This window comes from Urocitellus parryii, chromosome 8 (assembly GCF_045843805.1).
Source record: "Urocitellus parryii isolate mUroPar1 chromosome 8, mUroPar1.hap1, whole genome shotgun sequence".
NCBI classification, from domain to species: domain Eukaryota; kingdom Metazoa; phylum Chordata; class Mammalia; order Rodentia; family Sciuridae; genus Urocitellus; species Urocitellus parryii.
In genome coordinates this window covers 65,272,946-65,287,780 of record NC_135538.1, presented here as the reverse complement: position 1 = coordinate 65,287,780, position 14,835 = coordinate 65,272,946, and positions in this window count along the sequence as shown.

The window sequence follows — 14,835 nt, the reverse complement described above, 5'->3', positions numbered from 1 at the left end:
AATTGTAATACTATTTGTAGATATTTTATTAAACCACAATTGACAAGAAAGCAAAGTTTATTTTAAAATAGAAGTAATATTGGGGTCTTATTTTTCTAAATGTTAAAATTTATCACAGATAAGCAACAATATAGTGAGATACTAGTACTAAAATGCACAAATAGATAATGAAACATTGCAAAAGCCTCTAAAATGACTTAATTATATAAAAGTGCTTTACAGTATTTTAAAAAGATATTCATGTGTATAAAATAAGCTACAAGAAAAATTAATGTGATCAGACAATATCTCTAGAGATACTCATCACAGCATTGTCAGTGAAAAAATTAACCTAAAGTTTCAAAAGCTATCAATTACATTTTACTACTCATAGCTAAAATGTTGAACAATCATTAAATAAGGTGCAAAGTTCTACAATATATCACTTAAAAATAAACAAATCAAATAATATATTTAGTGATATCACAATTTTAAAAATGAAGTGAGGGGGTCTGGGGTTGTGGCTCAGTGGTAATGTACTTGCCTGACATGTGTGAGGCCCTGGGTTCAATCCCAAGCACCACATAAAAGCTAAATAAATGAAATAAAGGTATTGTGTCCATCTACAGCTAAAAATATATATTAAAAAAGTGAAGTGAGGTATGAACATTCTGGAAGTATGTACATGAAACATTGAGAAGACTCATCTGTTCATGTTAGGATTAATAATTTTTTATATTTTTCCATTTTTTACACTGAACTAATATCATTTACGTATTATAAAAATATTATTTATACACATTAAATATTAAAACATGAAGTTGGAGTTGGAGGATGATTATTGAGCACTTGCATAGCATTCTCAATACTCAGGGTTTGACATACAGCACCACAGAAAAGAAAAAAATTACTTTCAAATAAATTGTTATGCATGTGAAAATAATAATATTTGAATGGAAATTATTGGGGAAAGGGATAGTACCAGGGATTTGGACTTGGGGGCACTGGACCACTGAGCCACATCCCCAGCGTATTTTGTGTTTTATTTAGAAACAGGGTTTCACTGAGTTGCTTAGTGCCTCACCTTTGGTGAGGCTGGCTTTGAACTCTGGATCCTCCTATCTCAGCCTCCAGAGCGGCTGGGATTACAGGCATGTGTCACCATGCCTGGCATTTTAATGTAAATTATATCCTCTAATTTCTTAATCTGAAGTCATTAAATTATCCCTCCAAGAGCTATATGCTAATAGTACATTGTATTAATTCTTTTTAATCTTGTGTATTGTTTTATATATTAGAAGATCATTCTAAGATAGGCTTTACCTATGCAAAGGTGTTAGGTAATGGTACAAACATATTTTTAAATCCTTAAGTATTCTAATGTCATTTAATTTTAATTTTATACCTAAATATAAATAGACTTTAAAATTACAACGTTCAGTGTTGAATGCCTGACATTGATATTATTTGTACACATTAAATATTAAACATTATTAAAGCATAAACCATAAATTAATGAGATAGAAACTTCAGAAAATATTTGCCAGAAGGAATTAGAAGATTTACTAAAGACATTTTTTTCCTTCAAATATGAAAAGAGGAGGTTACAAATTTTAGCATAAAAAGAAAGTCAATTTTTGATAATATTTGGTAGTTATTAGTGTCATATGAATATTAGTTTGCTTAAATTTTTAAAGAATTTGGAGAGGTGATGATTTCTCAAAGCCAGAATGATATTTTCACCTTCATGTAATTAAAACTTTACTGACATGTTTTGAATGCTATTTATGTAACCTTGAGATTTCTACCTTAAAATGTGAAAATAAATCATTTCTCAATTTTGAAAAACGTGTTCAAACTCATTCATTAATGAGAGTCCTTGTCACTGTATACTGGTACAGTTTTCTCTAGGAAAAAAAATCTCTCCTAGGCTGGCCTACTCCCTAACTTCTCCACAGTTGTTTCAGGTACATCATTTACTTTTATGACTCCTCACCTGAAGATTTGCTTCTGACAATGCCAAATTAAACAAAATATCTGCAATTAGCATTATAGATCTTTAACAGTACTGAAAGTCATTTAAAGCCAATAAAATAAACACAAAATTTGATGAAATCAAAGCAAATGTTTCCTACCACAAAACAAATAAACAAAGTAGCCCTGTTTCTCATGTTGTAGTGTTTTCAGTTTTAAAAACATTAAAATAGGTTAACTTAAGATCAGTTCTCATCACCAAATGGATCATATGCTCACATCTCTATAGTTAATTCACTGAGTGGCAGAAAGCATTTAACACCAGCCCAAAGCAATCCCAAACTGTGTCAGTAGATCACACAAATTAACAAATTGTCCTAAAGTGTCTGTGATTTAATAGATCAATTATTTCTTTTTCACTCACTCTACACATCCAGAGCAGTTTGGCTGGAGGCTGTGCTCCTCATAGATCAAAGATCAAGGATCTTTCATGGATCAAAGCTGACTGACAAGGTGTCCACCTTGACATATTCTTCCACATATTTAGAGGAAGGTGTACATATTTAGGTACAGTGGGATTCAAGCACTGGTCCAGCTTGGAGGTGACACCTGCCATTTCTGCTCAAAGACATTGTCCAAAAACAGCCCTTTGGTTCCACTGAACCACAAGACAATGGGCATTTCAGAATCCCTGACATTCAGAAGGATATGAATGAGCAGTCCACAAATATTTTTCTCTTTCTCTTTTCCATGATCATCTCATGCATAATTGCATCTTTTTTTTTTCATTCCACAAACAAAAACTGAAACTAGAAAGTATGAATTCCCTCAGAGGACAACCTTCCAAATAACTAACCTACTGCAGCAGCACTCAGCTACCCCAGCCTTCCTCTAGTCTCAGAATTAGGTGACCCCTCTGATAAAAGAATCATGCCTCCTGCACTGAAGTTTTCTTCCTTCCCATTTCTTTAGAGGCCCTGCTTTATCCCTAATTTTATTTCGCTGTTTTAGGGTAAAACATTGTTGGGTAGCATATCACTGCTTTGATTCATCTTACTATTGATAAACTTAAATTGTTCAAGTATTTATTACTACTAAAATTGTTATAAATATTCTTGCATATGGCTCAGATAATCCACACTTTAGAGTTTTCACACAATGAAATTCTTATGTCACCAAATATGTACAAGTGTAAACTAAATAAGCAATGTCAAGTTGTTTTCTATAGTGACTGAATCAAGTATTAAAATTTCTGTTCTAGCTGGGTTCAGAACTGTTATCCCAGTGGCTTGTGAAGCTGAGGCAGGCGGATCGCAAGTTCAAAACCTGGCTTATCAATTTAGCAAGGTCCTATCTCAAAATAAAAAATGGACTGGACTAAGTATGTGGCTTAGTGTTTAAGTGCTGAGTTCAATTTCAATTTCTGGCACACACACACACACACACACACACACACAAATCCTGTTCTATAACATTGATAAATGTAACAAACATTTTGTTTTATGATTTTGGAAATTTATTAGAATAGAATCATTTGATCAAAATTTTAATTTATATTTTCCTAAATATTGATATGGTGAAATATGTGTTCATATTATTATTAGATATTCTTGTTTATTTTCCTCCAAAGTATCGGCTAATGGATTTTCCTCTTTTTTCTTTTTTTTTTTTTTTATAGTGTTTATGTTTTTCTTTTTTTTTTTTTTTCTTTTTTTTTTTAGTTTTATTGGTCGTTCATAACATTACATAGTTCTTAATACATCATATTACACGGTTTGATTCAAGTGGATTATGAACTCCCGCTTTTACCCCGTATACAGATTGCTGTATCACATCAGTTTCCCTTCCATTGATTGACATATTGCCTTTCTAGTGTCTGATGTATTCTGCTGTCTGTCCTATTCTCTACTATCCCCCCTCCCCTCCCCTCCCCTCCCCTTTTCTCTCTCTACCCCTTCTACTGTAAATCATTTCTTCCATTTGTATTAACTTGTCTTACCCCTCCTTTCCTCTTATATGACATTTTGTATAACCCTGAGGATCGCCTTCCATTTCCATACATTTCCCTTCTCACTCCCTTTCCCTCCCACCTCTCATCCCTGTTTAATGTAAATCTTCTTCTCAAGCTCTTCGTCCCTACCCTGTCCTTGTTTACTCCCCTTATATCAAAGGAGTCATTTGGTATTTGTTTTTTAAAGATTGACTAGCTTCACTTAGCATAATCTGCTCTAATGCCTTCCATTTCCCTCCAAATTCTATGATTTTGTCATTTTTTAATGCAGAATAATACTCCATAGTATATAAATGCCACATTTTTTTTATCCATTCATCTATTGAAGGGCATCTAGGCTGGTTCCACAGTCTTGCTATCGTGAATTGAGCTGCTATGAACATCGATGTAGCAGTGTCCCTGTAGCATGCTCTTGTTAGGGCTTTAGGGAATAGACCAAGAAGGGGAATAGCTGGGTCAAATGGTGGTTCCATTCCCAGCTTTCCGAGAAATCTCCATACTGCTTTCCAGATTGGCTGCACCAATTTGCAGTCCCACCAGCAATGAACAAGAGTGCCCTTTTCCCCGCATCCTCTCCAGCACTTATTGTTGTTTGACTTCCTAATGGCTGCCAGTCTTACTGGAGTGAGATGGTATCTTAGGGTAGTTTTGATTTGCATTTCTCTGACTGCTAGAGATGGTGAGCATTTTTTCATGTACTTGTTGATTGATTGTATGTCCTCCTCTGAGAAGTGTCTGTTCAGGTCCTTGGCCCATTTATTGATTGGGTTATTTGTTATCTTATTGTCTAATTTTTTGAGTTCTTTGTATATTCTGCTTATTAGGGCTCTATCTGAAGTGTGTGGAGTAAAGATTTGTTCCCAGGATGTAGGCTCCCTGTTTATCTCTCTTATTGTTTCTTTTGCTGAGAAAAAACTTTTTAGTTTGAGTAAGTCCCATTTGTTGATTCTATTTGTTAACTCTAGCGCTATGGGTGTCCTATTGAGGAATTTGGAGCCCGATCCCACAGTGTGTAGATCATAACCAACTTTTTCTTCTATCAGATGCCATGTCTCTGATTTAATATCAAGCTCCTTGATCCATTTTGAGTTAACTTTTGTGCACGGCGAGAGATAGGGATTCAGATTCATTTTGGTGCAAATGGATTTCCAGTTTTCCCAGCACCATTTGTTGAAGATGCTATCCTTCCTCCATTGCATGCTTTTAGCCCCTTTATCAAAAATAAGATAGTTGTAGTTTTGTGGATTGGTTACTGTGTCCTCTATTCTGTACCATTGGTCCACCCGCCTGTTTTGGTACCAGTACCATGCTGTTTTTGTTACTATTGCTCTGTAGTATAGTTTGAAGTCTGGTATCGCTATACCGCCTGATTCACACTTCCTGCTTAGTATTGTTTTTGCTATTCTGGGTCTTTTATTATTCCATATGAATTTCATGATTCTTTTATCGATTTCTACAAGATATGCTGTTGGGATTTTGATTGGCATTGCATTGAACTTATATAGGACTTTTGGTAATATCGCCATTTTGATGATGTTAGTTCTGCCTATCCATGAGCAGGGTATATTTTTCCATCTTCTAAGGTCTTCTTCTATGTCTTTCTTTAGGGTTCTGTAATTTTCATTGTATAAATCTTTCACCTCTTTTGTTAGGTTGATTCCCAAGTATTTTATTTTTTGGGGGGATATTGTGAATGGAGTAGTTGTCCTCATTTCCGTTTCAGAGGCTCTGTCGCTGATATACAGGAATGCCTTTGATTTATGCGTGTTGATCTTATATCCTGCCACTTTGCTGAATTCATTTATTAGCTCTAATAGCTTCTTTGTAGACCCTTTTGGGTCTGCTAGGTATAGAATCATATCATCTGCAAATAGTGATAATTTAAGTTCTTCTTTTCCTATTTTTATGCCTTTAATTTCTTTCGTCTGCCTAATTGCTCTGGCCAGTGTGTCGAGGACTATGTTGAACAGAAGTGGTGAGAGAGGGCATCCCTGTCTTGTACCAGATCTTAGAGGGAATGCCTTCAATTTTTCTCCATTCAGAATGATGCTGGCCTGTGGCTTATCATAGATTGCTTTTACAATGTTGAGGTATGATCCAGTTATCCCTAATTTTTCTAGAGTTTTGAACATAAAGGGATGCTGTACTTTGTCGAAAGCTTTTTCTGCATCTATCGAGATGATCATATGGTTCTTGTTTTTAAGTCTATTGATGTGGTGGATAACATTTATTGATTTCCGTATATTGAACCAACCTTGCATACCAGGGATGAATCCTACTTGATCATGGTGTATAATTTTTTTGATATGTATTTGAATCCAATTCGCCAGAATTTTATTGAGGATTTTTGCATCAAGGTTCATTAGAGATATTGGTCTGTAGTTTTCTTTCTTTGATGTGTCTTTGTCTGGTTTCGGAATCAGGGTGATGTTGGCCTCGTAGAATGAATTTGGAAGTTCTCCCTCTTTTTCTATTTCCTGAAATAGCTTGAAAAGTATTGGTGTTAGTTCCTCTTTAAAGGTTTTGTAAAACTCTGCTGTATACCCATCCGGTCCTGGGCTTTTCTTAGTTGGTAGTCTTTTGATGGTTTCTTCTATTTCCTCTAGTGTTATTGGTCTGTTTAGGTTTTCTATATCCTGCTGGCTCAATCTGGGCATATCATAAGACTCAAGGAATTTATCTATGCCTTCACTATCTTCTATTTTATTGGAGTATAAGGATTCAAAGTAATTTCTGATTATCTTCTGTATTTCTGAAGTGTCTGTTGTGATATTGCCTTTTTCATCCCGTATGCTAGTAATTTGGGTTCTCTCTCTTCTTCTCTTCGTTAGCATGGCTAAGGGTCTGTCAATTTTATTTATTTTTTCAAAGAACCAGCTTTTAGTTTTGTCAATTTTTTCAATTGTTTCTTTTGTTTCAATTTCATTAATTTCAGCTCTGATTTTAATTATTTCTTGCCTTCTACTTATTTTGCTGTTGTTTTGCTCTTCTTTTTCTAGGATTTTGAGATGAAGTATGAGATCATTTATTTGTTGGTTTTTTCTTTTTTTGAGGAATGAACTCCAAGCAATGAATTTTCCTCTTAGAACTGCTTTCAATGTGTCCCATAGGTTCCGATATGTTGTGTCTGTGTTTTCATTTAACTCTAGGAAGTTTTTAATTTCCTCCTTGATGTCTTCTAAAACCCATTGATCATTCAGCAACCTATTGTTCATTCTCCAAGTGATGCTTGATTTTTCCTTCCTACTTTTATCATTGAATTTCAGTTTCATTCCATTGTGATCAGATAAGATGCATGGTGTTATCTCTACCCCTTTATATTGTCTAAGAGTTGCCCTGTGACATAATATATGGTATATTTTTGAGAAGGTTCCATGTGCTGCTGAGAAAAAAGTGTAACTACTTGATGTTGGGTGGTATAGTCTATATATGTCAATTAAGTCTAGATTGTTAATTGTGTTATTGAGTTCTATAGTTTCCTTATTTAACTTTTGTTTGGAAGATCTGTCCAGTGGTGAGAGAGGTGTGTTGAAGTCTCCCATGATTATTGTATGGTGGTCTATTAGACTCTTAAACTTGAGAAGAGTTTGCTTGATGAACACAGCTGCGCCATTATTTGGGGCATATATATTTATGATTGTTATGTCTTGTTGGTGTATGGTTCCCTTGAGCAGTATGACGTGTCCTTCTTTATCCCTTTTGATTAACTTTGGTTTGAAATCTATTTTATTAGATATGAGTATGGCCACTCCTGCTTGTTTCCGCAGTCCATATGAGTGGTATGATTTTTCCCAACCTTTCACCTTCAGACTATGAATATCTTTTCCTATCAGATGCGTCTCCTGTAGGCAGCATATTGTTGGGTCTTGTTTTGTGATCCATTCTACTAGCCTGTGTCTCTTGATTGGTGAGTTTAAGCCATTAACATTTAGGGTTATTATTGAGATATGGTTTGTTCTTCTAGCCATATTTATTTATTGATGTTACTAAACCTGATTTGTTATCCCCTTTGACTACTTTCCCCCCTTTACTGTCCTACCTCCCAATGTTGGTTTTCAATGTTATTTTCCATTTCCTCTTCCTGTAATGTTTTGCCAAGGATTTTTTGAAGAGATGGTTTTCTAGCTGCGAATTCTTTTAACTTTTGTTTATCGTGGAAGGTTTTAATTTCATCTTCTATCCTGAAGCTTAATTTCGCCGGATACACGATTCTTGGTTGGAACCCATTTTCTTTCAGTGTTTGAAATATGTTATTCCAGGATCTTCTAGCTTTCAGAGTCTGTGTCGAGAGATCAGCTGTTATCCTGATTGGTTTACCCCTAAATGTAATCTGCTTTCTTTCTCTTGCAGCTTTTAAAATTCTCTCCTTATTCTGTATGTTGGACATCTTCATTATAATGTGTCTAGGTGTGGATCTCTTATGATTTTGCATATTCGGCGTCCTGTAGGCTTCTAGGATTTGGGATTCTGTCTCATTCTTCAATTCTGGGAAGTTTTCTCGTATTATTTCACTGAATAGACTGTTTATTCCTTTGGTTTGGAGCTCTGTGCCTTCTTGTATCCCAATGACTCTTAAATTTGGTCTTTTGATATTGTCCCATATTTCTTGGATGTTCTGCTCATGGTTTCTTAGCAGACTTGCTGAGCTGTCTATGTTCTTTTCCAGTTGAAATACTTTGTCTTCATTGTCTGATGTTCTCTCTTCTAAGTGATCTACTCTGCTGGTAGTATTCTCAATTGAGTTTTTAAGTTGGTTTATTGTTTCCTGCATTTCTAGGATTTCTATTTGTTTGTTTTTTATTACCTCTATCTCCCTGTGAAATTGATCTTTTACTTCCTGGATTTGTTTGTCAATGTGATCTTTCATTGTCTGATTTTGCTGTCTCATGTCTTCCTTGAGACTCCAGATAATCTGAAGCATGTATATGTTGAACTCTTTATCTGACATTCCATCAGTTGCAGCTATTACCTCTTCTAATGTTGAGTTGACCTGCATAGCTTGTAGTCCTTTCTTTCCTTGTCTTTTCATACTGCTCGCGTTTCTTTCTGCTTGGTGCAACTGTTGTGTTTTTGAAATTTACCCCCTGGCCTGTCTTTCCAGTGGGCCGTAGGTATCTTTGCTCCCCCCGCTCCGGCACCTTGTAGCTCCCCAGTGCGCGCCACAGACTCCAGCCGCAGGGCGATTGCCTATCAGGCTATGCGCCCCTCCGTGCGGAGAAAAGGAGCTCCCGCAGTCGAACTTTGCACGATGGAAATCTGTCTGGAGCCCCTCGATTTCGCTGGAAATTGGCGGCGGCCTACTACGGGTTCGGGCGGGGCGGCCCAAGCCGCTCAGGGTGACCGCCGCTTGCAAAAGCGGTTGCTGGCTCAGAGACTTGACTTCTGCACCCGCCGCGGTGCCACCTGTGGAGCCGGTTAGATGTGGCCGTGTGGTTAGGGACCCGGAGGGAGAAGCAGCTGCTCCCAGAGTGAGCGCTATGCCTTCCAGGGGAGCCCGGATGGCGGAGGCCCACTGCGGGTTCGGGCGGGGCGGCCCAAGCCGCTCAGGGTGAACGCCGCTTGCAAAAGCGGTTGCTGGCTCAGGGACTTGACTTCAGCACCCGCCGCGTTGCCACCTGTGGAGCCTGTTAGCTGTGGCCGAGTGGTTAGGGACCGGGATGGAGAAACAGCTGCTCCCAGAGCGAGCACTATGCCTTCTGGGGGAGCCCGGATGGCATAGGCCCACTGCGGGTTCGGGCGGGGCGGCCCAAGCCGCTCAGGGTAACCGCCGCTGCAAAAACGATTGCTGGCTCCGGGACTTGACTTCTGCACCCGCCGCGTTGCCACCTGTGGAGCCGGTTAGCTGTGGCCGCGTGGTTAGGAACCGGATAGGTGGGGTGGCTGCTTGCAAAGCGAGAGCTAGGCCTCCCGGGGGAGCCCCTTGCCGGAGTGGCTAATGTCTGCGGACTAGACCTCTGTGCCCGAGTGGCCGCCCACGATCCACTTCTCTGGGACAAACTGTCACTTCCAATAAACCTACCAGATCACGGCTGCTCTCCTCTAAAGGGAATTATGCTAGGAGTTCCTCCGTATGTAGGCTGCAGCTGTCCAGGTGGGTCTTTCTTATCCCGTTAAAGTGGAGACGTTGGAGTCGCTGCTTCCTAGCCGGCCGCCATCTTAGATGGCCAGTCTTTTCCTCTTTTTTCTATTATTAGGTTTGAACAGTTAGCTTGTTACATATTATATATATTATTTCATTTAGAGTGGTATTTGCTTTATAAACACCAGCTCTCAGATTACATATTATAATTTTATAATCTTATATTGTCTTTTCATAAATAGTAACTGTGGTTTTTAATATTATCAATATTTTAATATTTTTCTTTATGGTTTTCACTCCTTGAATATTAACACATTTTATTCCAGGGACATAAAGCTATTCATCTGGGTTTTCTTATTAAATGCTTCTTCTAAAATGTTTCTTCTAAATTTTTTTTCTAAAATGTGTCTTCTAAAGAGGATAACGTGGAGATTGCATTTTATTTTTTCCATGTGCATAATCAAAGGTTCCAATACAATTTATGAAACTGTGAATCCTCTCCTGCCCAGACCTACAGTGTTGACTGTCATACTATATGTTTCTGAATCTCTGTTTTAATGTTCTTAGCAATATTTATGTGCCAATAACTTGGCCAAGTTTTTTTCAAAGTTTATAATAACTTTTGGTAAGTAGTAGTCTTTACCACCCATACCCAATTAGGTAACCTTTCTCAGGAGTAATGATTATTTTTGGCATTTTAACCTCAACATAATTTGGGGAAATCAGTGTGACAAGATATGATAAAAATATATTGATGTTTTACTAAAACTAAAGTGGATCTACAGATAAAAATGAGACTAAGAGACATTGTAGGATTCCATTTATTCCATTAGCATTTCAGATCTCCTCATTTATTTAGGTATTGTGAAGTTCTTCACTGCCTTTTCTCAGCATGAAGGACTTATATACTTCCAGACAAATTTATTTTTTTCTAGTATGCTTTTTGTTAGATTTAAACTGTAAGTCATTCACGTTTTCTAAATAAACATGCTGTTTGTTGCTGTAGGAAAAAATTACACCCAATAATTGTGTGCTGATCATATTCTATCAATTCTATTAAATATTTCATAGAAGTTCTAATAATGCATTTTTAAATAATGACTTTCTTTCTTCCTTTCCTCCTTCCTTCCTTTCCTCCTTCCTTCCTTCCATCCATCCTTCCTTTCCTTATTTTCTTCTATCTTTCTATCTTTCTCTCATTTCCCCAGTACTAGGGATTAAACACAGGGGCACTTTACCACTTAGCTACATTCCAAGATCTTTTAACCTTTTATTTTGAGACAATGTTTCATTACATTGCCCAGGCTGGACTCAAATTTAGAATCCTGTAGAGGTTCTGTGTTTGAGATTGGGGTCCCTGATGACTTCATGGCTGTGACATGCTTGGTGCCTGAGAAAGTTTCTGGGCAAATGGATAGGATACCAGTTGCTATAGTAAAGTCCTCCATGCTAGAGTCTTCCAGCTTCGACCTTAATCTTAGGCACATACTTCCTGGTAATAAAGAAACTTGCTTGCTTGATAACTACAATGTTTCATCAAGCTCTGGTGCTCCTGGATCTGCCCACCTAATAGTAAAGTCAGACAACAGACTTTCTTGAGAGCTGCACAAAGCTCCTAACATTACATATTGTAACTGTAGAATGTAACTACAGAATAAGCAACCTTACTGATACTCTAAACAATAATGTAGTTATGGTACTAACGACCTAATGTAACCTATTGGTATAAATAAACATGGCCACTTGGACAAAGAGCCACTCTGCCACTTTCCTGCCTCTGTGCCTTGTCTGTGTCTCCTCTTTTTGTTATTCTTTACAGAATCCTTCTTCCTCAGCCTCCTGAATACCTTAGATTACCCATTTTGCTACCACTATTTGTGTCCTTTTTGACCTATTATTTATTTTTCTTGATTGAGTGCTTTTTGAAGGACTAATAATAAAATTTTGAATTAAAAGAGTTATAATATGAATTTCTCATATTTTATACTTAAATAAGTATGCTTTTAATAGTTTACAATTGCCATAGGTATTAATTATTATTACTATTTTTATAGAGAACATATCATGTTAAGAAAGTTACCTTCAATTTCTTTATCAGGGAAATCTAATACAACAAATATCCCAAATTTCAGTGACTTAATACAATTTCTGCTCATGTCATAGTTTAAAGCTGATTGGCATAAGTAACTCTTTCCCATGTATTCATTCAATGAACTTGTGTCTTTTATTTTGGGTTTTCTTCATCTTCTAGTTCTTATGAACTTTCCCCGCATTATTTATAATGGCTGAAAAATTCCAAGCAAATAAAGGAAGAATGTGGATATCACAAGGGATTTCCTAGGTTCAAGTCTGGAAAAGAAATTTATGACTTCAATGGTCAGAGCACCACACAATTACATGACATCTTTTAGATGTAAAGAATTTACTCTTTTAAAAGACACCACTTACTCACTTGCCAGGCGAGGTGGCTCAGTCCTGTAATCCCAGAATTTCCAAAGGCTAAGGCAGGAGGATCTCAAATTTGAGACCAGACTCAGCAAGGCTCTAAGCAACTCAGTGAGGTGCTGTCTCAAAAATATTAAATAAATAAATAAGTAAAAGGGTCTGGGGATGTGGCTCAGTGATTACGGGTCCCTGTGTTAAATTCCCAGAATCAAAAAGAAAAGAGAGAGAGAGAGAGAGAGAGAGAGAGAGAGAGAGAGAGAGAGAGAGAGACCACCACTCAGCATGACTTAGCAACTTCCTAACACATACAACTATGTAAAACTTTCTCTACAATACCATATAAAAAATTATATAGAAACGTGTATTCTTTAGTATACTTTCATTATAGAGCTGTGCTGTAGTTTAAAGAATAAAAATTTTAGAGTGCAGAATTCTGCATTCTTCTATGCCTCAGGATTTCAATTTGGGATAGATGATTTCTTAGTAAATAATATCCATTTCCTTAAATCATTTTTTAAATACGTACAAAGCACATTCACTGTCCTGGTTACCTCTTCGGTTCACTCCATTTGGGGCTGTAATTTCTGTCTCTTACATGAACCCAGTGAGACACAGAACACCCATATAACAGGTTGAACAAAGCAACACCATCATTCACAGATAGGTATCAGACTAAGTCATGGTGTTAGATTTGTGGTCAGATAGTTTCCCCCAAGGCTTGGGGAATCTTCTAGGAAATATATAATCTGATTTGTTTACAACTCATTTCACACTATAGCTCAGAATGTAGAAACCAGTTCATTGTGTGTTTATAACTCAGAGTCACATGATTCACTGTGTCACAGTGTGGTAGCCATCCTATTTGTATTTTTTTTTTGTCTAATTAGCTACACATGAGCACATGAGATCAGAATGCATTTTGATTCATAGTACACAAATGCAGCACAATTTTTTTTTCCTCTGGTTGTAGACAAAGTAGAGTCACAACATTTGTGTCATCATACATGTACTTTACAGGTAAACAGATGCAGTTGGAGAATATCATGCTAAGTGAAGTAAGCCAACCCCCCAAAAACTAAAGGAAGAATGTTTTCTCTGATAAGTGGATGCTGATCCATAATGGGGGGTGGAAGGATGGAAAGAATGGAGAAACTTTGGATAGGGTAAAGTGAGAGGGGGGAGGAAGGGGTCATATGTGTAGGAAAGATACTGGAATGAGAAGGACATCATCACCCTAGGTACATATATGATGACATTTTGTTTTAGAAGGCACAGAAACAGGGCCTGGGTATTCTGGCTAGTTTCTCTGCATCTCAGGATGTTACATACCCAGCACATGCACAGTGATTCTTGAACACTACAAGTGAGAAAGGGAGGGACTGGGTTAGTTTAAGGCCATCATCCTGCAGTGGGCATTTATTTTTCCATAATGACAAGACCTCCATCATAAAATTTTAATAGGTTCTTCAATAACATGAGATGTAGATAAGCTATCACTAAAATCAATTACTGAGAATAATGTCTTTTGCTATTATTGGGCAAAAGTGCATACCTCTTTTACAGAGTGTGTCAGTGTGGACTTCAGAGGCTTTTAGAAATTAGACTTCGTGAAATGTCACAGTGATTAACTTTGCCTTTTCCAAAGAATAGATCCTTTAGTATCTTTTAAAAAGATTTATCATTTTTCACTCAGCACCACAAAAATATGATAAACTCTAAATATAATCACATATTATTCTAACATCTTAATTAAATTAAAAGCTTCAAAATTCTACAGTCAATAAGCACTTAATTAATTAAGCACTTCACTATGTGCTCAGCACTAATGTGCCTGCAATATATTTGGCAAAAAAAAAGCATAAGCGTATGACATGATGGCATAATGTTTTTAAAATTCTAACTTAGTGTTTTATTAGAGAACTTATCAGTTATAATTCTGGTAAAAAGAACTGGAACTCAGAAACTGGATAATTTGATAAGAATTTTAATGAGGAGACTATTTCCAAAGTCTTTGCAGGGTTCAAGTAAACTAGAAGTCCACAGTGTATACCCCATGGGGCTAGGATCATAGAGGAATTTTCCCACCTCCACAACTGAAGGAACAAGGAGGAGGACAGTACTGGAACATGGAGTGGGTAACAGCGTGGTGATGTCAACCATAAAAACTCTGATCTATGTAAAGAATAGGGAGGGAGACACCTTAATTTTATCATTGATCTTTCAGAAACTTAAAACCTTCTAATATTCACAAATCAACAATAAAGTTTTAAACTATTTCAAAACTTGTCAAGCAAGACCCTTTCTCAAAATAAAAAGGGCTGGGGATGGAGCTCAATGGTAAATCTCA